Here is a 25,337-nt window from a genome sequence, read left to right on the forward strand (position 1 = left end):
GGTGTGTAGAATAATAGGAATGGGATAAGGTTGGGGAAAGAGGATAAGGGAGGAATTCTGGGGGGCAGTGTAGGTTAAATAATAGAATGGAAAGTTAATGATAGAAGTGAAGCACAGAAAATAAAAGATATACACAAACAAAATAAAGATCGAATAGGATTTATTATGTAATAAAGCAGAGGTAGTAATCATGATCTCAGACAAAGTTAAAGCGAAAACAGTTTTAATCAAAAAGAAAAATATTAATAAATATTATTATTATTATTATTTTTAGAAAATTGGAACAGATATTTATTGTAAATCATAGAATAACAGATGGAGGAGACCTTAAAGACAAAGTAGTTTTCAGTAAATTTCCCTGAATTTATAGTTGCAATAATTAAAACCAAGAGGTATTTAGGAGTTAAATCCAAGTTCATATAGTTGATGACAAAGTTGATGATAGAAACCATTTCCCACCTTGATTCTTTTTTTAATCAATATTATTTTAAAATAAATAGGCAGTACAAGGTTGGAATATTGCTGAGGTATAGAAAATGATGAGTTGGTAGATTTAGGAAAAATATGGAAAGACTTGGACTTATGAAGGAAGATGTTATCAACCTTCAGCAAGATCTTGAACAAACAAACAGAGTACAGTCTTACATGGATGCATATGAATGTACATGTGTATATAGACACATATGATTAAAGATATCTATGTATATGTGTATTATATATACACATATGTATATACATATGCATATATACACGCATATGTGTGTGCATATAATGATATCGGTGCCTAATTGAACTCTTATTGGGGCAAGAGGGACAAGGATGGGAGAAAAATGAATATATTAAAAAGTCCACAGCAAAGAACAAAAGAAAAACTATAAAGAAGCAAAGGAAAGGTAGACAAGAAGATTCTGGGAAGATGGTGAATTAGTCAGTAAATTTCAAGCTGTCCAGATTTCTCCCACAAACAGAACAAATTTGTACCTCAGGGTGAACATAAACTGCTGAAACACAAAGATTTGAAACAGAATAGGAGTCTTCCAGGGAGACCTGAGAAGGCCTGAAGAAAGACTCCAGAACTGGGCTTTAACTGGTATGAAATGCAAACACTTCAATTTTGCTCCATAGAAACATGAAGTGGAGAGCCCTAGGAGTAGCTGGATTTGGCTAGAGCCTCAGCCAGAACCACTGAAATTTTTGCCTCCTTAATAGCATGGTGCAAGGGAAGGAGTGTTTGAGTAGGGGAAGACTAAGGGAACCTTAGATGATCAGGAGCCCCAGGCCCATCTGTTTTGCAGAGACAGCCCTGAGGGAGAAGGAACCAGCATACTGGGATTGCAGAAGCAGGGGAGCAGGGATACTATTGGGTGCAGGCACTTGCAGCAGGGTGGAGCTTTTGGTTTGGGCTCCCAGGTCAGAAGGAAGAGCTGAAGTGAAGCCAGAGGCACCAAATAATAATTATGTTATATAAATGAGGTGCAGAGGAAGAATAGGCAATGGGCAAAGGGATAAAGAGAGGGGAAAGGGTAGCTTAAAATAAAGTAAGGGTACAGAAGGGTGTTTAGATTAATTCCACTGGAATAAGGGGTGTAGATTAATGGGAATAGGATAAAGAAGGAAGGAAAAGATGGGGGAGAAGAGAAGGGACAATAAGAGAAGGTTAAGTAATAGCAAGGCAAATTAAGGAGCAGAATTAAAGTAGAAGAGTTAGCAGAGATAGGAAATACGAGACATACAAGAAGCACTACAATAAACATAAGTAGAATTTATAGAAAAAGAAAAGTAGGACTAGCAATCATTGATCTTAAAGCTAAACTTAAAGATTCAATCAGGAGAGAAACTTACATTATATATCAGCCAAATTATTATTGTTTTAGATGTATATTTATATATAGGTAAATGCATAAGCATATAAGTGTGTCTGTGTATATGGGGGTATGTGTTCATTTTGGTCCATGTATATGTGTATATAGATACATGCATATATGAGTAGGTCTGTGATGTGTGTGTGAACGTATGTGTACATATATCTATATATCATGGCTGCATATTTGTATATATAAATATATCTATGATTAACTGTAGCCTGCTTGAAGGTAGTAGACAGAATGAAAAGGGAAAAGAATAAAGTGAAAAGTACTCTGCAGAAAACAAAAGAATAACCCACAAAAAAGCAAAGAAAAGATGGATACTCCTAAATATAATTTCTTCTATTATCACATGTACTTTATTGAAATGGAAATTTATTGTTATATATTTTGAATCCTCCTTGATGTTCTGCTGGGCACATGCTAATGTTTTGTTTTATTTTGTTTTTGTTGTTTAGTTTCCTTTTCTATCTTTCTTTTTTCTATTCTGTTTCTTCTTGTTGTGTTTTTAGTTCAATAAATAAAAAATATAAACAAAAAGAAAAATGGACAGCACTGAATACAATGTGTAGTATTTTTATGTAGACTTTTTAGAAATAGAAATTTATTATCTTTTGAATCCTCTCTTTTTTTCTGCTGTGCACATGGCATTGTTTATTTTTTCCAATTTTGTATTTGTTTAAAATAAATTCATTTTCAAAAGAAAAACAAAGTATTGAATATCTCAAAGCTTTCCCAATTCATGGATCTCAGTCTTCGCACCTATAAAAGTGAGGGTGTTGGGTAAAATGATCGATAAAGTCTTCTCAACCTTGTCTTGTCAATTTAAATTTTCTGGTATGAGTGGAGGCTGAGCTCAGCCTTTCCTAGTTTGAATGCTTTCTTTATTGGGGAGGGGGGTTGTATGTCAAGCTTCTATTTGAATCAGTACTGAATTCTGAAGGCAGCATTTATGCTGATTATCAACTTTCAGTGATATGTAAATGGGAGAATTATAAATAGAACACACAACTCTCACTGGAAAAGCTAGAATCTACTTTGGTGACATTTATTCACCACAGAAAATAAAATATCACTTTTTCCCCCATGGCTTTTCTATGATCAGGAAGAGACAAGTTATAGATAGCAAAAAATAATCCATATCACTTGGAAACTCCATTTAAACTGAAGAGAAGGAGGAGACAGTTAAGTGTAATATCTCTAATTTTTCAACTTAACCAAGAAAATTAATCCACCTCCTACAGGAGGTAGGGTATGTGTGGCAGAAGTAGGTATATGTGTGTGTGTGTGCTTCCAAAACCTTCATCATTCTTTAAAAGAGGAAAATGTACATTCTAGCTCTGCAGCAAGTATTGATCATAAAAAGGGGCTCTATCTAATCTTTCTGAGTTCTGTGGAACCAAGTGTGTAATTTTGGAATCACAAACCACAATTAGGGGGTGGATGGTTGGGCAGATAGCCAAAGACCTCCTCATTTTAGGAGCAAAATCCTGGAGTGCAAGCTAAGCACATGCAAAATTAAGCTAATCCAGTCCTTGATCTCATGGAGAACACAACCCAATGAGAAGATCAGAAATAGAATTCTTATTTCTTTCACCTTAATAACCAATTATTGAATTAGGACTAAAGTTGTTCCCCTTTTCTATTTCTTTCAGAAATCAGTTCCTATAGGGTATTTACAAAACATCTGAAGTGCAGGACTGATAACGAGAGGGAAAACTCCCATCTCTTTAAAAGATAAAGAGATTTTTGTTCAGGTGAATTCCTGGATTCTGGCCCATTGTGTTTTCCTCAGCATTTCTGGGTAAATGAACTCTAAGTTACTAGATGATGGTTTTTGTCCAAGACTGAGTGATCAGAGTCCAGTCCCCCAGACCCTCATCAGAAGAGATCTACCTCTCATTATTATATTCATCTTCTCATTACTTGTTAATCAATTACAGTTGATTTTCACCCTCAGAAACACTCACTCTTCCAAGGGCATATAAGCACTGAGAGGGTTCCCTGAGGGATCCTTGGCCTTTGAGAGTGCCAATGACTCCCTTTTAATTATTACTAGCATGACTGATAAAATGATTAATTGCCCAGGCACACAGAATCACAAAGAATTATAGAACAAGAGCTGAAAGGGACTCTGGAGGCCAACTAGCCCAACCTCTTTTATGTAAGTTTAAATTGAGAACTGGAGACTAATATTAAAGGATTTGCTCAATTTGACAAACAAGCATTGGAATGGATTTGAACCCAAGTTCTCTGTCTCCAGACAAAGCACTGTGGCCAGTTTCATGCTGATGCCATAATAAAGGAAGTCTTTTTTCAAGATATAATTTTTAATCTAACAAAAATAAGACTCAGGGAAAAAATGTTTTGAATTGGGTCATATATGCTGAGATACGAAATCAGTGACTCTCTGGTGAAAGGAAGTGAACACTAGACTGGTTGCAAGGAAGGATAACTTCATCATGGGGTCATAGTTAGTGCAATCCCCTCACTTTATAAATAAGTAAACTAAGACTGAGGGAAGAAAGTACTTACATGATAGATGAGAGCTAGAAGAGACTCCCTAACCATTTACCTCAATTTTCTCATTTTGTAAAGCAGGAAATTCAAGACAGACTTGAGCTCACACCTCATGTCTAACATTTCTGATCATTGATAAATTGCTTACCCTTTTCTGAACTTCAGTTTTCTTATCTAGAAAGAAGGTTTGATATTTCCTACAGCAATTTCTAACATGTTTGTTGTGAGAGCTAAATAAAATTTTAAATATTATTTTACCCAATTATATGTAAAAACCATTTTTCACATTTGATATTTTTTAAGTTTTAAGTTTCAAATTATATTCCTCCCACTCTTTCCCCCCTCTCCTGTACATGGTAAGCAATCTGATGTAAGAAATATGTATGCAGTCATGTAAAAATATTTCTGTGTTCGTCATATTGTACAAGAAGATTTGAAAAGAAAGAGAGGAAGAAAGAGAAAGAAAGTAAAAAAAATAGTATGCTTCAGTCTGCATTCAGACAATATCAGTTCTTTATCTGGAGACAGAGAGCATTTTTCATCATGAGTCCTCTGGGATTAGAGGACGAAATAAATTAATAGTTCTATCCCTTTGTATTTCTGACTAATTTGTGTATTTTCAGCCATAATTTTATGTTTGTTATTTATAATTCCATCAACTGATTTAATCTATCTATATATAGAATTTAGAACTGTAAAGAAGCCTTAGAATTTATTAGTGTTATACTTTCTGGTATAATAGGCCAGGGGATGAAGTGATTTTCCAAGCTCTAAGTAACAGAACAGGAATATGAACTCTGATCCTTCAGAGTAGGGCATTTTCCATCACACTGGACTCGGCCTTTTTCAAAATTTAAAGTTACAATGGTATTCCATTTCATTCATATGCCATGGCTTGTTTAGCCGTTCCCCATCTGATGGGCATTCATTCAGTTTCCAGTTTCTTGCCACTGTGGGAAGAACTGCAGCAGACATTTTTGTCCGTGTGGGTCCTTTCCTCTTGTGATCTCTTTGGAATACAGATCTAATGGTGATGGTGCTGAATAAGAAAGTGTGAGTGGTTTTATGGCCTTTTGGGTCTCCTTCTAGGGGATGTATTAAACAATAGAGACAATTGCCAGAAGTAAAATGAATAATTTGATTATTTGAAAGAGAATAACTTCTAAAAAGACAAAAGTAATGCATTTAAGATAAGACAGTTGTCCAGTAGAGGGTAGGGGAAGTTATCCTATCAAATTTCTCTCATAAGGGTTTGATATCCAAGATATAGAAACAATAAAGAAATACAGACATGAAAAAAAGAGTTACTTATAATTATCCATCCTTCCCATCACAGGAAGGAGTGCTTGCTGCTGCTAAGTACCAATTCTACTGAGAGATGCAGTGCAATCATGCTTCAGAAGGGCCCTTTCTGATGGATCTTAATTAATTGTGATTTTTCTTCTGCCAACAATTGTTGCTTTTCTAAGCCAGATGCCCTTGCCAAATCTTTGTATTTTTTGACTGCATCGATGCTTTTGAAAGCATGAATCTATCCCAAAGAAACACCCTGAATAGCTGGTGACTGAATTATAGCAATCATTGACTTTCCAAGTGGTGTTATTTTGTAGTTTAAAGCTTAAAGGGAAGAAAGACATTCTAGCTGCTTCTTTCAAAATCAGGATCAATTCTATCTAATTCTACAAACATGTCTTAACTTCTTCCCTATCTCTGTATGGCACCGTGCTACACTGTGGTTGCAAAGACAAAAACAAAGCATTTTCTGTCTTGTGAATACAACAGACTTAGATAAGTAAAGTTCATTTGAAGAGGAACAGAGTACTGGAGGCAGAAGGGGGGGGAGGCAGTGGATTGAGCAAAACAGCTTGCATGGGAGTAACATCAAAGATGAATCTTGAAAAAAAAATTCATGCTTCAGGGAGCCACAGATAAGGGGGAAGCAAATTCTAAGCATGGGGAACAATGGAGGAAAAAGTAGAAAGACGGAAAAGGAAGTATCCAGTTTGGAGGAGAGCTCTCTATGTTCTCTCCCTTTATGATCTCACACAAGCCCATGGAGTCAAAGACTTTCAGCACAGGACCAACAAGACAGTTTGATCACACTGAAGACTGGTTGAAGGGACGTTATATGGTATAAGGCCAGAAAGATGGATTAGTTCTGTTACATGTGTCACTCTGAGGAATCTGTTTTGTCCTGGAGACAAAAGAAAATGACTAATGATTTGAGGTCAGAGAAGTGATATAGTCAGACTGTGCCTTTGGAAGAGTATTTTGGCAGCTGTAAGAATAGATTGGAAAGGAGAGATGCTGGAATTAAATAGGAACCTGTGTTGTTGTTCAGGTCTTTCACCTTTTTGCGTTTTCTTGGTAAAGATTCTGGAGTGCTTTGCCATTTCCTTTTCCATCTCGTTTTACAGATGAGGAAACTTTATGTCTCTAGATGCTTACTTCCATAAAGTTGAAAAAGAAAAGATCAATGAATTGGACATGTTATTAAAAAAGCTAGAAAAAATAAATTAAAAACTCCCAATTTAGTACCAACTTTGTAATTCTGAAAATAAAAGAGAAAATTAATAAAATTTAAAGTAAGAAAACTATTTAATAAACACAACAAAATAATTGACTATATCAACAATCAAACTAGCAGAAATCACACTAAACTAAAATATTACTCTTTGCAGATGATATGATGATATACTTAGAGTATTCTAGAGAATCAACTAAAAAAATCAACTAAAAAACTCTTCAAAAAAATTGACTTCAGCAAAGTTGAAGGATACCAAAAAATCCACATAAACCATCAGCATTTCTATATGTTACTAATAAAGTCCAACAACAAGAGACACAAAGAGAAATTCCATTTAAAATAACTGTCGGTAACATAAAATATTCAGGAGTCTACCTGCCAAAGCAGTCAGGAAGTATATGAACATAATTACAAAAAACTTTTCCACACAAATAAAGTCAGATGTAAACAACTGGAAAAATATCACATGCTCATGGGTAAGCCAAGCTAATATAATAAAAATAAAAATTATACTTAAATCAATCTACTTATTCTGTGTCATACCAAACTCCCAAGAAATTACTTAAGAGGTAGGAAAAATAATAACAAAGTTCATCTGGAAGAAAAAAGGTCCAGCTTAATAAATATGAAACAGTATTATAATACATGAGTCATCAAAACTGTTTGACTGGTTAAGAAATATTGTAGTCAATCAGTGGAATAGGATAGGTTCATACGACACAATAGTCAATTATTATAATGATCTAGTATTTGATAAATCCAAAGACTCCAGCTTCTGGGTAAGAACTCACTATTTGACAAAAATTAGGCATTGACCCACACCTAACAGTCTATACCAAGATAAGGTCGATATAAAAAATTAGAAGGACAAAAGATAATCTACCTCTCAGACCTGTGGAGAAGAAAGGAATTTGTGGCCACAGTAGAGCTAGAATACATTATGGAATGCAAAGTGAATGATTTTGCTTATATTAAGTTAAAAAGGTTTTGTATAAGCCAAACCAATTCAGCCAAGATTGGAAGGGAAACAGAAACTGGGAAAAAAAATTTACATCCTGATAAAGGCCTCATTTTTAAATATAGAGAGAATTGACTCAAATTTATAAGAATACAAGCCTTTCTTCAATTGATAAATGGTCAGATTCAGAAATTAAAAACATTTCTAGTCATATGAAAAAATGCTCTAAATCACTATTGATGAGAAATACAAATTAAGACAACTCTGAGGTACTACTATACAACTCTCAGATTGGCTAAGATGGCAGCAAAAGATAATGATGAATGTTGGAGGGGATTGGGAAAACGGGGACCTAAGATATTGTTTTGTTTTGTTTTTTTAATTATAGCTTTTTATTTACAAGATATATGCATGGGTAATTTTTCAGCATTGGCAACTGCAAAACCCTTTGTTCCAATTTTTCCTTTCCTTCTTTCCACCCCCTCCCGCACATGGCAGATTGACCAATACTTGTTAAACATGTTAAAACATAAGTTAAATATAATATATATATATATATACATGTCCATACAGTTATTTTGCGACACTAATATATTGTTGATGGAGTTGTGAACTGCTTTAACCATTCTGGAGAATAATTTGAAACTGTGACCAAAGGGCTATCAAACTGCACATCCTTTGATCCAGCAGTATCTCTACTGGGCCTGAAATCCAAAGAGATCATAAGAAAGGGAAAAGAACACATATGTTCAAAAATATTTGCCCATTAGTCGGAGGATGACTGAACAAGTTATGGTATATGAATGTTTTAGAAAATTATTGTTCTATAAGAAATGGTAAGCAAGATGATTTCAGAAAAGCCTGGAGAGATTTACATGAAGTGATGCTAAGTGAAGTGAGTAGAATCAAAAGAACAATATACACAGCAACAACAAGATTATGTCTTGATTGATTCTGATGGACATAGCTCTTTTCAACAATGAAGTGATTCAGGGAAATTCAGATAGATATGTGATAAAGAGAGCCATCTGCATGCCGAGAGAGGGCTGTGGAGACTGAATGTGGATCACAATATAGTATTTTCACATTTTTTGTTTTCTTTTTTTCATTTTTTCCCTTTTTGATCTGATTTTTCTTGTGCAGCATGATAATTGTATAAATATGTATAAAAGAATCGCACATATTTAACATATATTGGGTGACTTGATGTCTAGGGGAAAGAGTGGAGGAAGGAAGAGAAAAAAATTGGAACACAATGTTTTGCAAGGGTGAATGTTGAAAACTATCTTTGTATATATTTTGAAAATCAAAACTATTATTTTAAAAAGCAAAGAAAAAGATCCCTTCTTGACAATTAGTCCTTTTGCTTTTAGTATCGATTTCATGGGGAGAACCAATTATTTCCCAAGGCAATATATACAAATTTTGGCTAACACGAAATGTTAATAAATTGTTTGTTTGCTTATTTTGCTTTGCTTTACTGATATCAATTATAAATTAATTTCTTTATAATTTTTTCTGTTATTCCTGATTTTACTTCTTGGCCAAGTAATCAATCAATCTATATATTTTTAAATGTTGCTATGGTATACAAATACATAGGAGGAAAATTTTCACTTAAAAGAAGCTTAAGTTTTAACGATAAAGACAAATGTGTGCATAAATTAATAAAGGATGAAAATAAAGAGAATAAATGCAAAAATACATAAACTAGTCAATGCAAGGTAATTTGAAGGGCCACAAGCATTTGGGAGCATTGGGAAATGATTAATATTGAAAGTGATTTTTGAGCAGCTTCTTGAAGGAAGAGAAGGACTCTTAGTTGCATGGAGAGAGGGAGTACATAACAAACATGGGAAATGGCCAGTGCAGAGACAGTGTGGTAGGAGATGTAATATGTTCAAGAAATGTGTCTGGCTTGGTTCCAATGTGTAGGAAGAGAAATTGTGTATAATTGGTGTGGAAATATAGGTTGGAACAAGGTGGGGAAAGATTTTCTAAGCTAAAAAGAGAATGTTATTTGATACTAGAGTCAGTAGCATTGATTGAGCAGGGGACTGTCATTTATTTCCCTGTAATGTTGATAAATCTTTTTCAACATTTTTTTTTACTTTCAAATTTACTTCATTATATAACTTTACTGACAACTATATTTTTAAAAAGAAAAAAAGCTATCAGATAAATATTATTTCTAAACTTTTAATTGTGATCTGCATACATTATCTTATTATATGTTTTCCAAAAGCAAAATATCAATAACTTGTTTCTTCATCAATTCAGAAATATTTTTATTTAATAGAGTTCAGTTAATATTTATTGTCATATAGAATTTTTAAGTTCAAGATTTTTTTTTTCTTCTAGGCTAAGCCTAGTGTTTTTTTTTTGTTTGTTTGTTTGTTTTTGTTTTTTTGGTGGTGGGGGGGGAGATGGGAGGAGTGGCACATATTTAATCTACATCTCTTTTAGAGACTGATAGATAGGAACTTTCTCTTCTTTTAAAAAAATGCACCTTGAACTTCACCATTCCCCTTATATGCTCAAAGATTTAATATATTCCATCCCTCCCTACTTTTCAGCTTCTGTTTTTGTGTTGTCTTCCTCCATTGTGAACTCCTTGAGGGAACTGTATTTTATTCTTCTAGGTTTCCAGAGCTCAGCATGGTGCCTGGTATGATCTAAAAATGTTTCCAACTGAATGGTTTTAGACCTATTTTAAGATTACCATTAGTGATTTAACTCTCTTAGTGAGGTACCAATAGACATATCCATCACATCAATGGAACTCGCAAGCCAACGCTCATATCCCTATGATATTAAGTTGATTAGGCTCACAGATTAATCCCTTAGAACCTTTATTTCATGCATTTTTATAGTGGAGTAAATCTCGTAACAAATTTTCTCCTTTTTCTTGTGTTACTCTTAACTTTATAAATTTACTTTGATTTTAGAGGGATATAAAAAGTGACCATTTTCATATTTTCATTAATTTCTTCCCTTTTTTCATTCTGTAACATTTTTGTCATTCTCATCATTTTCTAATTTCAACTTTACTTTTTCAGGAAGCCTTACTGCCATTCTTCTTTTTAAAAAATTAAGCTGCATTTAATTTATAATGAACCTTTTAATTGCTATCTATATTTTCTACTTTCTATAAGAAAAATATCTACGGCTTTTGCTTCTTTATAAGTTAATTTCATTTCAAAGGAAACTTCTTTACATAAACATATATTGTTATTAATTGTGAAGAAAAAAGGATATTTGACATTTTCTTATTTGATAATGACTGAAATGATTGAAACCTATAATCATCTTCATTTATTATCCTAATTAATGAAGCATTTCATATTTTTATATTCTGTGCTATGATATCTTAGAATAATTCCCTGAGATCTAGTTCTGTATTTATGTGGGTGTGAGTATTAATGCAAATTCATTTATTTATCTTAAAGGTAAACAAACAAATAAATAAATAAGTGAATATGTATATATGTATTGGACCAAGAACGGGTAGTACTAGATTAATAACACAAAAGTAACGAGTATCAAAATATATCCATAATTACTTAAAAAGATGTTTTAGAGAGTTGATAAATACTAAAAAGTAGAGAATCTCAAAGGTAAATATATATTGTATAGATAAAATGTTTATATATATGTTTATTTATATGCATGTATATATACATAGATATGCAAAGATATACATATATATGCAAATACATGCATATGCACACACATATGAAAAGATATTCATACTATATAGACATATATATGTATACACACACATATATATATATATGCCTACCATTAAGGCAAGAATAGTAGGCTGTTAATCTCAGTCACCAACATAGTTGGGAACTACTGTTTCTCATCTCCCTGGGGCCTCCATGATAATATCCTATCCATGAAAATTAGGGACTTACACCCTTCTTGAGAATCTATATCCCCTTTCTCCCTTCAGTCTATCCCTATTGTTAAAGACTATGCCTAAGTGCACTGTAAGGAGTAGGTCAATTTTCAAGAGCCTCCACAGCCATGAACATCTGAAGGAGTTGTGGGCCAGCCTTTACTTACACAGGTGTGGCTTGTGGACTGGAAATGAAATAAATTGGAGGCAGAGGGAAGAAGAGAGAGGTCAGACAATGCAACAGCCTCTCAGTGGGGAGGTCAGATAACAGCAACTGACTCTCAGCCTCCTTGAATCACCATCATCCTCTCACAAGAAGAGAAGAAAAGGACTACCAGAGGTAAAGCAAAATTATATATTGTATTCCCAAATGTCCGAGTACGACATGGTGACTTGCCAATCTTGTATGCTCTCTTCCTCCAAGTTATAGTTAGAAAGAAATAGTTACTAGTGACCAGAAAATGCAAAGATCAACAGAAGAAAGTAAAATTATTCCACCTGGAAAACATACTTGGGAGAATAGGATACATTTGAAAGTTTAGCCTGTGAAAAAAGGAATAGACTTATTCCATTTGTCCCTGGAAGAAAGGACAAAAAACATGGGTTAGAAAAAAATTGAAGACAGATTTCAATTTACTCTTAACAAATGTTCCAATGATCATAGTTGGACAAAGCTGGAATGGGCTGCCTGGAAGAGAAATTAGTTTCCTTTCAATATATACCTTCAAGCAGAATGGATGTCACTTATAGGAGGAATTTCTGCCTAGATACAACTTGACATTCTAAGTCTACAGGAAAGAATTCTATTTTAGAGTCAGAGGACATAGATTCTAGTCTTGTCATCATTCCCATTCATTATATTTGTTACCTTAGCAAATCGTTTTCCCCTTCAGTCTTCAGTTTACTCCTCTAGCAATAAGAGGATTGAACTAGATGACCTTTAACATAATAGCATTCAGTATTAATCAGTTAACTAGACACTATGGCTAAATATTGTGGGTTAATAATTTAAGTAATAGGCTTCAAATATATCTATGCTCCAGAAATAAAATTTCTCTAATCTGCTGGTAGCAGGATGCTGCCAGTACTTCTTTGAAAAAAAATCTTCTATGATACCAGCTCTTACTTCTAAAGGGGAAGGTTTTAATTTTGTGGGTTTATATCGTATGTATTTAAAAATGTATATTTGTTATGTGCCCAATGAAAATAATTGGGATACTTTTATTTTCTTATTTAAGAATTAAAGAATAATCCAATAAAAATGAAAGCAGCTATGCAAGAGAATCATGTAAATATATCTTCAAAAATCAATACTCATACATTTGAGTTTTGCTTTTTTTTTTTTACTCATAGTAGTGATGTTTCTTTTCATTTCAGTTTGATTTGACTCCAAATTGTCTTTTCAGATTTATGTCACTTTGCTTCCTCTTTAAACTCATTAAATTTCAGTCAAAATGGTCCTAGTTAAATGTAAACTTATTGAAGAAAGGAAATGTTTTTATCTTGCTATTCCCATAGGCGCTGCAGTGTCAAGAATCTATAAGATACTTAATAAAAATTTGTTCAAATGGATTACAGTGCAACAAGAAAGTACAAATATAATTTTAAAATGCAAGTAAATAGATATCCTGATATCTCAATCACTCTGCTAGTGGTCATGTAGGCTTATTCTCATTTCCATTCAAACCATTTAAAAATAATATCTGATCTTGGCTTTCTGAATGAAAGCTTCACTGAATTGATGAGAAATGGGTGTGCTTCTGGGTGAGACACACACTAAACACAAAAGCAAGAGCAAGCTTTATACTATTAGTTTGGTTCCTTGCTTTCTGAGAAGTAGTTTAGGAAAACACAACAGCAATAACAATGACACAAAAACGCAATGCTCCTCTCTACTGGGTCTATATTCTAAAGAAATCATTAAAGAGAGTAAAAGATCCTCGTGTGCAAAACTGTTTACAGCAGCCCTTTTTGTAGTGTCAAGGAACTGGAAATTGAGTGGCTGCCCATCAATTGGGGAATGGCTGGAATAAGTTATGGTATATAAATGTGATGAAATATTATGTTCTATAAGAAATGATGAGCAGAGTGATTTAAGAAAAGCCTGGAAAGATATACATGAACTGATGCTGAGTGACGTGAGCAGAACCAAGAGAACATTGTACACAGTAGCAAGATTGTGATCAACTGTGACGGACTTGGCTCTTCTCAATAATGTAGTGATTCAAGGCAATTCCAATAGACTTAAGGAGGAAAATGTCATTTACATCCAGAGAGAGAACTATGGAGACTGATCATGGATCTTAGCCTAGTATTTTCAACTTTTTTTTTTGTTATTTTTCTTTGTTTCTTTTTTCCCTTTTAATCTGATATTTTTGCACAGCATAACAAATATGGAAATATATTTAGAAGACTTGCACATGTTTAACCTATATTGGATTGCTTTCTATCTTGGGGAGGGAAACAAGGAAGAGGAGAGGAGAGGGAGAAAAAATCGAATATAAGATTTTGCAAAGGTGAATGTTGAAAACTAACTTTGCATGTATTTGGAAAAATAAAATACTATTAAAAACAAAACAAAAACAAAAATGAAATGCTCTATCCAAACATAGATCTTTATTGTGCACCATAAGTCAGCGGGAGATTAAACACTATTAACAAATAGGAATTTTGATCAATTATTTGAATGAGACACAAAGTCTTACATGGGTATCTAACCAGACACAATCAATTTGCCTAAAACAACAGCCAGACTCTGAAAATCAATGAAATTTGCCCTCACAATAAATCCTTTATGCATGCCAGATTTATCCTTGTCAATAACTTTTAAGGAAACACACTTTTATAAGCCACTAAAAAGCTGACTTATAATTAGTATGCTGACTGACTGTCTTGTACAAGTTAGACAGCCGTATTTAGGCTGACACATATAAGTCACTTGTTGTCTAAGATCTATAAAGTTGTTGTTCAATTCAATTTAATAAGCATGTATTGAGCTCTGATTAGGTGGTAAGAGCCATTGTCACCATTAAATGATTATCCCTGCCCCTTCATTAGGGGTGTCTGTGAGCTATCAACCAAGTAACTAATGTCACATGGTAGGAAAAAGGGAAAATATACTATGTACACTGAGATATTCAGAGTTGTCTTTATTCTTTCCACTGCTCTGAAATTCTTAGTCTCAAAAGAGGGCCATGGTTTGCCCAGTTGGAGGGAGTTCCTGAACCTCAATTTTCTTGAAAAACATAAGATCACATAAGTGCCATAACAGAATCTAAGCTCATTGAGCTCAGAAATGGGCTTTATTTATTTATTTTTATATGAGTCCCAAATGCTTTTAGCAGTAGTTCCTAGGATATGCTTGGGGTCACATGGCCAATATGTATCAGAAGAAAATCTTGAACTCAGTTCTTCCTGGCTTCAGCCAGCTTTCTATCCATCATGTCAATACATAGTCTTTAAATGCAAACCTATGTGAGAATACATGCATATTCATATGTATGTATACATTTATGTGTGGATTTATGTATAGACCTATGTAAATATATGTGTGGTTTTTAAACATTTTTAAAGGCGTGATGCTAAAAGAAATACATTAAAACTAAAGAATATTGGGGAAAGAATGTTCTTTCATTTTGATAAATTGTTGATGTTGGAACATTTAGCTTTTGAGATTTGCTTCATATCCATTGAACCCATTTTTTTTTTTTAGAAAAAAAATTGATTTAATAGGCTTTTACTTATACAGATTGTGGGGAAACCCTCTCACAAAAAAGGCATTGCAGATAACAGTAGCCAGTAAAAGTGAGAAATATTGAAGTATATATTTGAGTTCTTTCTCATCTCAGCTTTTCTGCCACAGTATAATTAGAGAATACTATTTATATATTGGCTCTGCCCGTTGTATGTCACTACCTGTAGTCACTTCCCCATAATCAATCAATAAATCACCCTTTAAATGCCTCCATAAGAGTAAGAATTATTTAATTCTTTGTATCTCTATTCCCAGCACCTGAGAAGTATTGGTGATTGATTGATTAATGCTCTGACTCAGATGTCAGGGGCTTGAGCAAAAAACACCAAAGAGAGATCAAGGGCTTGAGAAGTTGACACACTATCTTAACATATTTAATCAGTTTAGAAAGAGCTCTCTGTGGATATATCACAAACTATAACAGAGTGAATAATAATTCCCATTTCTCTGGATTTTTAATATCTAAAAGTCTCTTTCCTTACAATCACTCTATCAGCTAAATGGTATAAATTATTATTCCTCCCATATCTTATGGAGAACAGTTTAATGAAAAAAAAATTCCTTAAAAAGAAGATTACAGTGAGGTGGTCAGCAGAGGGCTGGTCTCAGAAGTCCTGGCTTCATGTTGGTACTTCCTAGCTCTGTGACTGGGCCAGGCATTTAGCTTCAGGCAACTTTCTAAAACTGCTCAAGTTATTAGTTGGAGAGTTGGAAAGAAATCTGGCTCAGGAAATTGGGAGTTCTTGACAATGCTCCTCACTGAGATATGAAAGCAGAATATAATAATAAGAATTTTTTAGAGTATTTGCAAGAAGTATGAAAAGTTAGGTTTCCACAGATATTGTCAAAATAGGATGAAGGGAGAAGGGTGGAATGCTTTGACTTGGCGTGTTAACTATATCACAAAGTTCCTGATAAAGGGGGCCCAGACTTAAACCGCCTCAAACCAGATCAATGACAGGGCACCGAGCTTTTGCAAGTACCATGCTTAATGAACCTCATACATATTAACTAACATACCCCAGGGAAAGAGACAGCCTCCATTTTCTGACATCTGGAATGGGTGGAGGATGAGAGTTGTAACTCAAATTATCAATGCGACAAGTTGTAAATTCAGACTGTAAATCCAAAAAAATTATAACTCAGATTGTAAATCTGACCAATTGTAACTTGAATTGTAAATTCAACTTATCCAAACCTTGAAAGGCAGGGCAAGGAACCAAACTAAACTTACAAAACTTATTCTTACTTCAGTGCTTGGTGTGTCTCACATGGGATCACACCCACTTCTCATGAGAAGCACCAGATAAAGTATTCTTTTCCAAAAGAGCATTGGTTTTAACACTACTTCTGGACTGGCTTGCAGCTGGGGAAGTAGTGGTCAGCACCAGCTCATCCTAAGTCCCCACCCTGCTGAGTTCGACAAGGTTTTTTGATAGCAATTGGACTGGTCTAGACTTGGGGTTCTTAACATTGAGTTTGGGCCCCATGGTCAGACTAGTGGAATCTATGATCTCCTCAGAGAGTTTCTAATTGCATAGAATAAAATACTTATTATAAAAGAAATTAATTATAGTAGTACAATTAGCAAAGTATTAAAGAAAAAAATTGGGGAAAGAGTTCCTACTTGTTTGTTGCTGATATCCATTGTGATATTTGTAGACGAGAAAACCCAGATTCTGAGAAAAGTCACTGACCACCCAACAGAGCATTTGAACTCAGAGGTCCTGACTTATAGGCCAATATTCTTTTCACTGGGACAAGTTGCCTCTACCTCCCTTTCAATCCTAATTTGATATATATATATATATATATATATATATATATATATATATATATATATATATATATAATGCAAGAATGAAAGGAAATATAGCGAGAATGAAAGGAAATTTAAAAATAATTTTAATGACATTGGGGTAATTTGAATTCCTAATTACTGTACTACAGTACAGTAGTGAAAGTTTTAGAATTGGAAAGAGTTCAACAAGATCTTTCAATTCAACTAAACATAATTAGGGACCTACTATGTGCCCTACTATGGGACCAAGGATACAAATTCTAATAAAACAGGCCTTCCCCAAAAAGGCTGTTGAGAGTATAACAACCCTCAGTAAAATGAGACACTTAGGTGAGAGGCTCCCTAAATTCGCTTCCACTTCAAGAGGTATGTCTTCATAATCTCCTTATTCCAGCTAAGGACATGGAAGCAAAATAGCTGAAATGACTTGCCCAATATCACACATTTATTAAATGCCAGAGCTAGACCTCAGAATCTTAGCTCTGAGTTCACTCTACTGCATTCCATTACATCTAAGTGAAGATTATCACATTCTTGGTATTTATATTTCCCAGAGTTCCATGGTTTAGGAAGAGACACACAACCTCCTGGGGAAGCTCATTCCATTTATAAATATCTCTAATATTTTGGAAGCTTTTATGATAGGAGTTCAGTCTTAAAGGAAATTTAAGCATACAATACTAAGAGGAGGTGGGGGTGACATGTTAAAAATAGAAAACAATAAGCAAAGGCATGAAAATAGGAGAGTAAAAAGAAAATATTTAATGAATGATTCTGAGAGTCACAATTTTAATATTGCATAGAATATAGTAGACTACATAGAATTTCTCTTGAAGAGGAATAATGTGAGATAGAGATAAAAATAGCAGAGCACCATATTACACACCCCTTTGAATTCCAGATTATGAATTTTTTTCTTTAATAATGTAAAGGTTCTCAAAAGGAAAGGTCATTCTAACACAATGTTCAGTAAACTGTGATTTGGAAGATTCTGACTATTTTTGTTACATTTTCTTGAATCAAATTTGGGTGAATGAAATTGAGTGCTTCATTCCTTCAGTTCGTTAGCATTCAACGAGTTGACTGAAGATGTCTCCTCTAGGACAACATGGCCTGACCTTCACTTGGAATGGAAATACATTAAAAGTGAAAAGAAAAGAGGATAATGAATATACAGCAGGCTTTTAAGATAGAACAAGGATGTGTAGAGTAGACAAGGAATGCATTTGTCTTTTGCACTCATCTTGAATGTGGATCACCTTTTAAAAATCCTCTGTCAAAAATTATCAACTCACTGCAGTTATCAGTGGCAAGATTAGAAAAAGACAGAAACTCTTTGGATCAATAGCTAGAAGAATTTTAAAAGATGATCTTGTTCTGAGATTTTTTGTGTGTGTCAAAGTACCCTTTATTAACCTGGTGAAGTCTATGGAGCTCCCTTCTCAGAATCATGGTTTTCAACACATAAAATGGAATAAAGAATATTACAAAAAAATAAAAAGTTGGTGAAAATACAGATTTTTTTCCCATTAAAGATCATAAACTTTCTTAAATTTACCCATGGATCACTTATGGATACGTGAACTCTCAGTCAGGAACTCGTAACCTAGTTTAATAATTTCATTTTATTCTGAGAGATGATGACCACCTGGGTTTCTGGCCAAATAGAAATAGTAATTTACAGTCACTCTGAGATATCAAAATCCAAAAAAAAGGAAGGCATGAGACATATGACTTACCAACATCAAGATTCATAACTTTGGGACTTAACTAACAACTTTATGTAGCACTCTCAGGCTCACAAAATACTCTCAATAACTTTGATAGGCAGTCCACAATGACACTGATATCCTCAATCTTTGTTGTTGTTGTTAAGTGGCCCGGTTCATGCCATTAGTAGGTTCCAGGGGCCATTGGGAGGGGTTTGAAAATGAGGAGACTTTTGCCCAAGTCTTATGCCTCCAGATCCAAGATTCTCTTTGCTAAACTATGCTGCCTGCCTTCTAACAATTAGTCTATGATTCATGTTTGTAATTGGACTAATCATTTTAGAATTAGGAAATGAATTTCTTTGACTCTATATTATTTCAACGCAGGATGGATGAATGATCATTGAGAATGACATGGAGGGACGGAATCAAGATGGTGAAGTAAAGACAGTATTTTGTCCCTCCAAAACAACTTAAAAACTTGTTAGATAAGTTGGGACAGGAAAAGCAATTAAAAGTCCGTGAGTCATTTTTTCAGCTCAGGGAAGCTCATGAAGACATAAAGATAGCACAGTGGACACTGGAATATGGATTGTCCAGGAGCACAGTGGGGCAGAATTGGAATCAGTGGTGCTGGCAATATTTGGAGGTGACTATAGTTATTATTGTGGGAAACAGCCCAATTCCCAGAGAGACTAAGGAGATTGAACACTTACATTAGAAATTCCAAGAGACCCTTTATTAGATGTGACTACTGCACTAGCACCCAGGACACTCCAGAATCAGTCGGAGTCAGGATAAGTAAAAGTCCTTAGTCTTTATTCTTGGTCTTTAGATGCAGGATTGAACAGGATGGAAGCAGAATCTCTGCAACCACCTTCTTCCTCGTCTATGCAAAGAATGACTCTGGCTAGTCTTACTCCACCCCCTAGTCCTTCCTACAATCCTCTGTATACACCAATCATTGAGCCAGCACAGGATAGTGGGAAGGATCATTTTCCAAGCATATGCCCATAGAGTATTGTCCAATCAGTAATTAGCCCTAAGTGCTTGAACCAACCTCAGTGCAAAAGACTCAAGAGTTTCAGCCCTCTACAATTAGAACTGAGAGAGCTGCAGATGACACTCATTCTATCACCCATTACCCAGTTCTGGATGACAGCTCTAGAGTGGAGAGAGGAACGGTTGTGAGGGAGCAGGGGCCTTACATGGGTGAAGATAAGAGAGAAAACAGGAAATGCAATGACCAGATTTTTCCTCAGGTCATACCATATTGGAAGCACTGAAAGCTTGCAGTACCCATACCCTCTAAAAAATCTGTGAAAGTAGCAAAAGATATAAAAAACAGAAGCTTGGGAAAGACCAGACATCCCCACCCCTTATACACACAGACACACACACACACACACACACACACACCATTAGAGATGAGTAGAGGGAATTTTTTATATATAACTCAAAGAAATAGGCTGATAAAATGAGCAAAGAACAAAGAGGTAACCTAACCACAAAACTTTTGAGACCTCATAAATGACCACACAGTGAAACATGAAGAGAATTAGGTTCATAAAAATAGAAAGTATAGATAAAGGAAAATAGAAATGAAGTTCTGGTTAGAGAACTTATTTAATATACAATAGTAAACTATTAAACATAAAAAAGAGAAAATGAAACTTAACTATCAATATATTTACAAGCTTTAGTATCTCCAAAGGAGGGAAATATTATTTTCTGGAAGTAAGCTATCATTCCTAAACTGTCCCCAATTATCGAATTTTCCTTGCTCATAACCTTCCAACAATAAGCTACTCTACAACATACACAGAAACATCAAGATTACAAAAGTAAACTACATTTTCAGTCCACATTATTTAAAAAAAACACTGTGGACATAAAAAATAAAAGGTCTGTATAAGTCTCAAAATCTATCTTATTTGTCACATAACTCACAAAGTCAAAAGAAGGTGGGAGAGAAGAGGGTTGTTGTCAAAAGGAAAATCAGGTTGAATGCTGGAGAAGCCTTAGCCACCTCCTTCAGCGTAATGGCCCCTAGTGAATGGAATACATTTTATCCTGGTTTCTTGAAATGGCAACATTTATCTCCCAATAGAAGAGAAATTACTTGACAGGATGAATCTTAATGACTTCATTATTTCCAGGCTATTGGGCCATCAGATCATCTGGCAAATATAGGGTGGACCAGAAAAATTGACTCAAATACTCAGATCCCTATTTGAATGAAGGACAAGTCAAACTATATTCTCTTCAGAAAGTAGAGTATCTGCACATTATGTGGTTGTATTCCTCTTCATCTAAGTATTTACAGCCCCCTAATCCACCATGCCATTTTCCTTTTGGGTCTTAGTCTGGATGCATGATTTATTTTTTCTTTGTGAGACATTGCTTTGACGATGTTCTTTTAATTCAAAAGAGATTCAGGAAGCTGAAGATGTCTTTTGAATAATAAGATTTACACTCTGGGAGCTAATGCCTTAATTATGGAGAAAAGTAGGAAAATGATCAGAGCCTGGAAAAACAATTTAAATTCAAATCCATTTTCTGTATTATCACCACAAGTTTGCTGTGTCAGTAGGCATGATGTCTGCTGGCCATGGTTCTGAAACAGATAGTTTCTTAGGAATTTACATTACTGCCTGGAACAATCAATCAACAATAAGCATTTAATGAATGACTGCTGTGTTCTAGTTCCTATGCTAAGTACTAAGGGCAGAATGACAAACTTCTTCTTCTGAAGGAGCTTATGTTCATACATTATATAACAGATGATAAAGAGGATAATAAAAAATATCTTTCCTATCCATTGCTTGTTGCTAGGAGACATGGAAGGGAAGTCCAGTTTGTTTTAATTAAGAATACAATTTAAGAAAAGGCAGAGACAAAATGGCAGGGAGGACACACACTTCTTTCTGATCTTCTCCCATGACCCTCAGATTAATTACCAAATCCAGCCTCTGAATTAGTTCTGCACTGGCAGAATCCACGAATATTGGGAGTGTAACAAGTTAACAGCAGAAGATAATTTCAGAGATCGCCAGAAAAGGTCTGTTTCAATTGGGCACAAAGGGAGGTGGGCCAAGTGCAAGCAGAATGAGCACAGATTCCAACCCACATTGTGCAGACCTGGGGTGGTTTGGACTCCAGAGGGTGGTGTGGATTCTACCCAGCAGAGAATCTATGGGGAGGAATCTACAGCAGTGCTGGCTATTCTGCCCTGGCTGCAAGCCAGGAAATGAGCAGAGGAGTTCTAAAACATCCAACATAAACATAAAAGATAAAGAACCCTGAAATGCCAGAATCTCATGAGACCTGGCCATGCCCACCCAGCACCAGAAGTGAGTCAGCACAAATTCAGCACAGCTACTACAGCTTGTAGAGGAAGCTTGAAAAACTTCCCCTGCCCTGGAAGCAGATCCTAACTTTTTTTTTAAAGAAAAGGAGTAAGAAAACAAAGAGAACTCTGACCCATAGAGTTTTTATGGTGAAAGAGAAGGACAGATGTCAAACCCTGAGGAGACTAAAAATGATTGTCTTCAGATGAAGCCCCATAGGGTGATATCCTACAAGGCTCTCCTAGAAGAAATTATAAATGATCGAAAAAGAGAGCTGGAAAAATAGGGAAAGGAAATGAGAATTTTACAAGAGTGTTTAGAAAAGAAAACACAGAAATTATCTTAAGAAAATTCACTATAAAATAGTGAAATCCTTACAAGTTAGATTTGACAAGACAGAAAAATTCTGAAAAACAGAATTTGTGAAATGAAAAAAAGGAAAATAACTCATTAAAAAAATAGAATTTGTGAAATGGAAAAAAATCATAGAACAAAACAACTCATTTAAAAACTCAATTGAACAAAAACAAAAAGAACTAAAAAAGTAAATGAAGAAAATAATTCACTAAAAATCAAAATTGAACAAATGAAAATTAATTACTCCATGAGATATCAAGAATCAGTCAAGCAAGCAAAACCAAAAAAAATCAAAAAATCAAAAAATGTAATATATCTACTTGGGAAAACAACTGACAATGTAGGAGAGACAATCTAAGGATCATTAGACTCATTGAAAAGCATGATAAAAAAAGATCCTAGACACTATTTTTCAGGAAATCATCAAAGAGAAATGCCCTGATGTCATAGAATCAGAAGGTAAAATAACCATTGAAAGAATTCATTAAAAACCTCCTAAAAATACCCCCAAATTAAAAGTCCAATGAATATCATGGCTAAATGTCAGAACTATTGGACCAAGGGAAAATATTGCAAGCAGCCAGAAAAAGCAATTCAAATACCCAGGACCTAGTAACTTCCACCTTAAAGGATCGAAGGGCCTGGAATCTGATATTCTGAAAGGCAAGGGAACTTGGAATGCAGCTAAGAATAAACTACTCCAATAAACTGAACATTTTCTTCCAGGAAATAAAATGGACATTCAATGAAACAGATGAATTACATTCATTTCTGATAAAAAAAAAAGAGCTAAAAAAATTGACCTCCAAATATAGGACTCAAGAGAAGCATAAAAAGGTCAAAAGAACTCTTGTCAAATGTATTTCTGTTATGGGTATACACAGAGATTGCATGTATAATTTGGTTTTACTGTTATAATATAAAAAAGAAACTAAAGTTGGAACGAGGATTGTACCAGAAAAAGGGGAAAGTGGAGGTAAAATGAGGGAAATCACATCTCACAAGGAGGCAAAGGAAACATTATATTTGAAGGAAAGAAGGGAGGAGGGGTAAACATTGTGAGTCTTACTCTCATCAAATTCGGCTCAAGGAAAAAAATATTAGACATATTTGGTTTACAGAGAAACTTCTCTCATCTTATTGAAAAGAGGGAGGAGAAAATCAAAAAGGGATAGGGTAGGCTTAATAGAAGGGAAAACAGAAATAGCAGAGGAAAGGTATAAGAAAGGGGGGGAGACTTTAAAGGGAGAGGGCTGCTTAAGGCAAGTGGTGCTCATAAGTAAAATACTGGGAAAGGGGAAAAGGAAATAGAAAAGTATATTTTGGGGATAATAAGATGGCAGGAAATACAGAATTCATAGTTTTAACCATAAATGTAAATGGGGTGAACTCTCCCATAAAGAAGTGGATAGAGACTGGATTAAAAGCCAGAATCCTATAATATATTGTTTACAAGAAATACATTTAATACATAGTGATACATACAGAGTTAAGGTAAAGGGCTAGAGCAGAATCTATTATGCTTCAAGTGAAGTAATAAAAGCAGGAGTAGCCCTCCTGATCTCAGATCAAACAAAAGCAAAAACTGATCTAATTAACTCTTTTGATAAGAAAGAAAACTATATCTTACTAAAGGATACTATAGATAATGAAGCAATATCAATACTAAATATATTTGCACCAAATAGGATATCATAGAAATTGCTAAAGGACAAGTTAAGAGAACAGCAATAAGAAATGGACAGCAAAACTATACTAGTGGAGGATCTCAACTTTGCTCTCTCAGAACTAGATAAATCAAATGACAAAATAATTAAAAAAGAAATTAAAGATGTAAATAGAACACTAGAAAAGTTAGGTATGATAAATCTTTGGAGAAATTTGAATGGAGATAGAAAGGAGTACACTTTCTTCTCAGCAATTCATGGAACCTATACAAAAATTGACCATATATTAGGACAGAAAAACCTCAAAATCAAATGCAGAAAGGCAGAAATAGTAAATGCATTTTTTTTCAGATTATGATGCAATAAAAATTACATTCAATAAAAGGTCAGGGGAAAATAGATCAAAAAGTAATTGGAAACTAATCTCATTCTAAAGAATGAATGGGTGAAACAGAAAATCATAGGTACAATTAATAATTTCATCCAACAGGATGACAATAATGAGATCACATATGAAAATTTGTAGGATGCAGCCAAAATGGTAATAAGGGAAAATTTTATATCTCTAGATGCTTACTTGCATAAAATAGAGAAAGAGAAGATCAACGAATTGGGCTTGCAACTAAAAAAGCTAGAAAAAGAGCAAATTAAAATCCACCAATCAAATACCAAACTTGAAATTCTAAAAATTAGATTAATAAAATTGAAAGTAAAAAGACTATTGAATTAAAAACTAAGAGTTGATTTTATGAAATAAAAAGCAACAAAGCAGATAAACCTTTAGTAAATTTGATTAGAAAAAAGAAAGAGGAAACTCAAATTGTTAGTCTTAAAAATGAAAAGGGAGAGCTTTCCACCAATGAAGAGGAAATTAGAGCAAAAATTACGATTTACTTTGCCCAACTTTATGCCAATAAATTTCGGA

This window comes from Sarcophilus harrisii, chromosome 4 (genome assembly GCF_902635505.1).
Source record: "Sarcophilus harrisii chromosome 4, mSarHar1.11, whole genome shotgun sequence".
Lineage (NCBI taxonomy): Eukaryota > Metazoa > Chordata > Mammalia > Dasyuromorphia > Dasyuridae > Sarcophilus > Sarcophilus harrisii.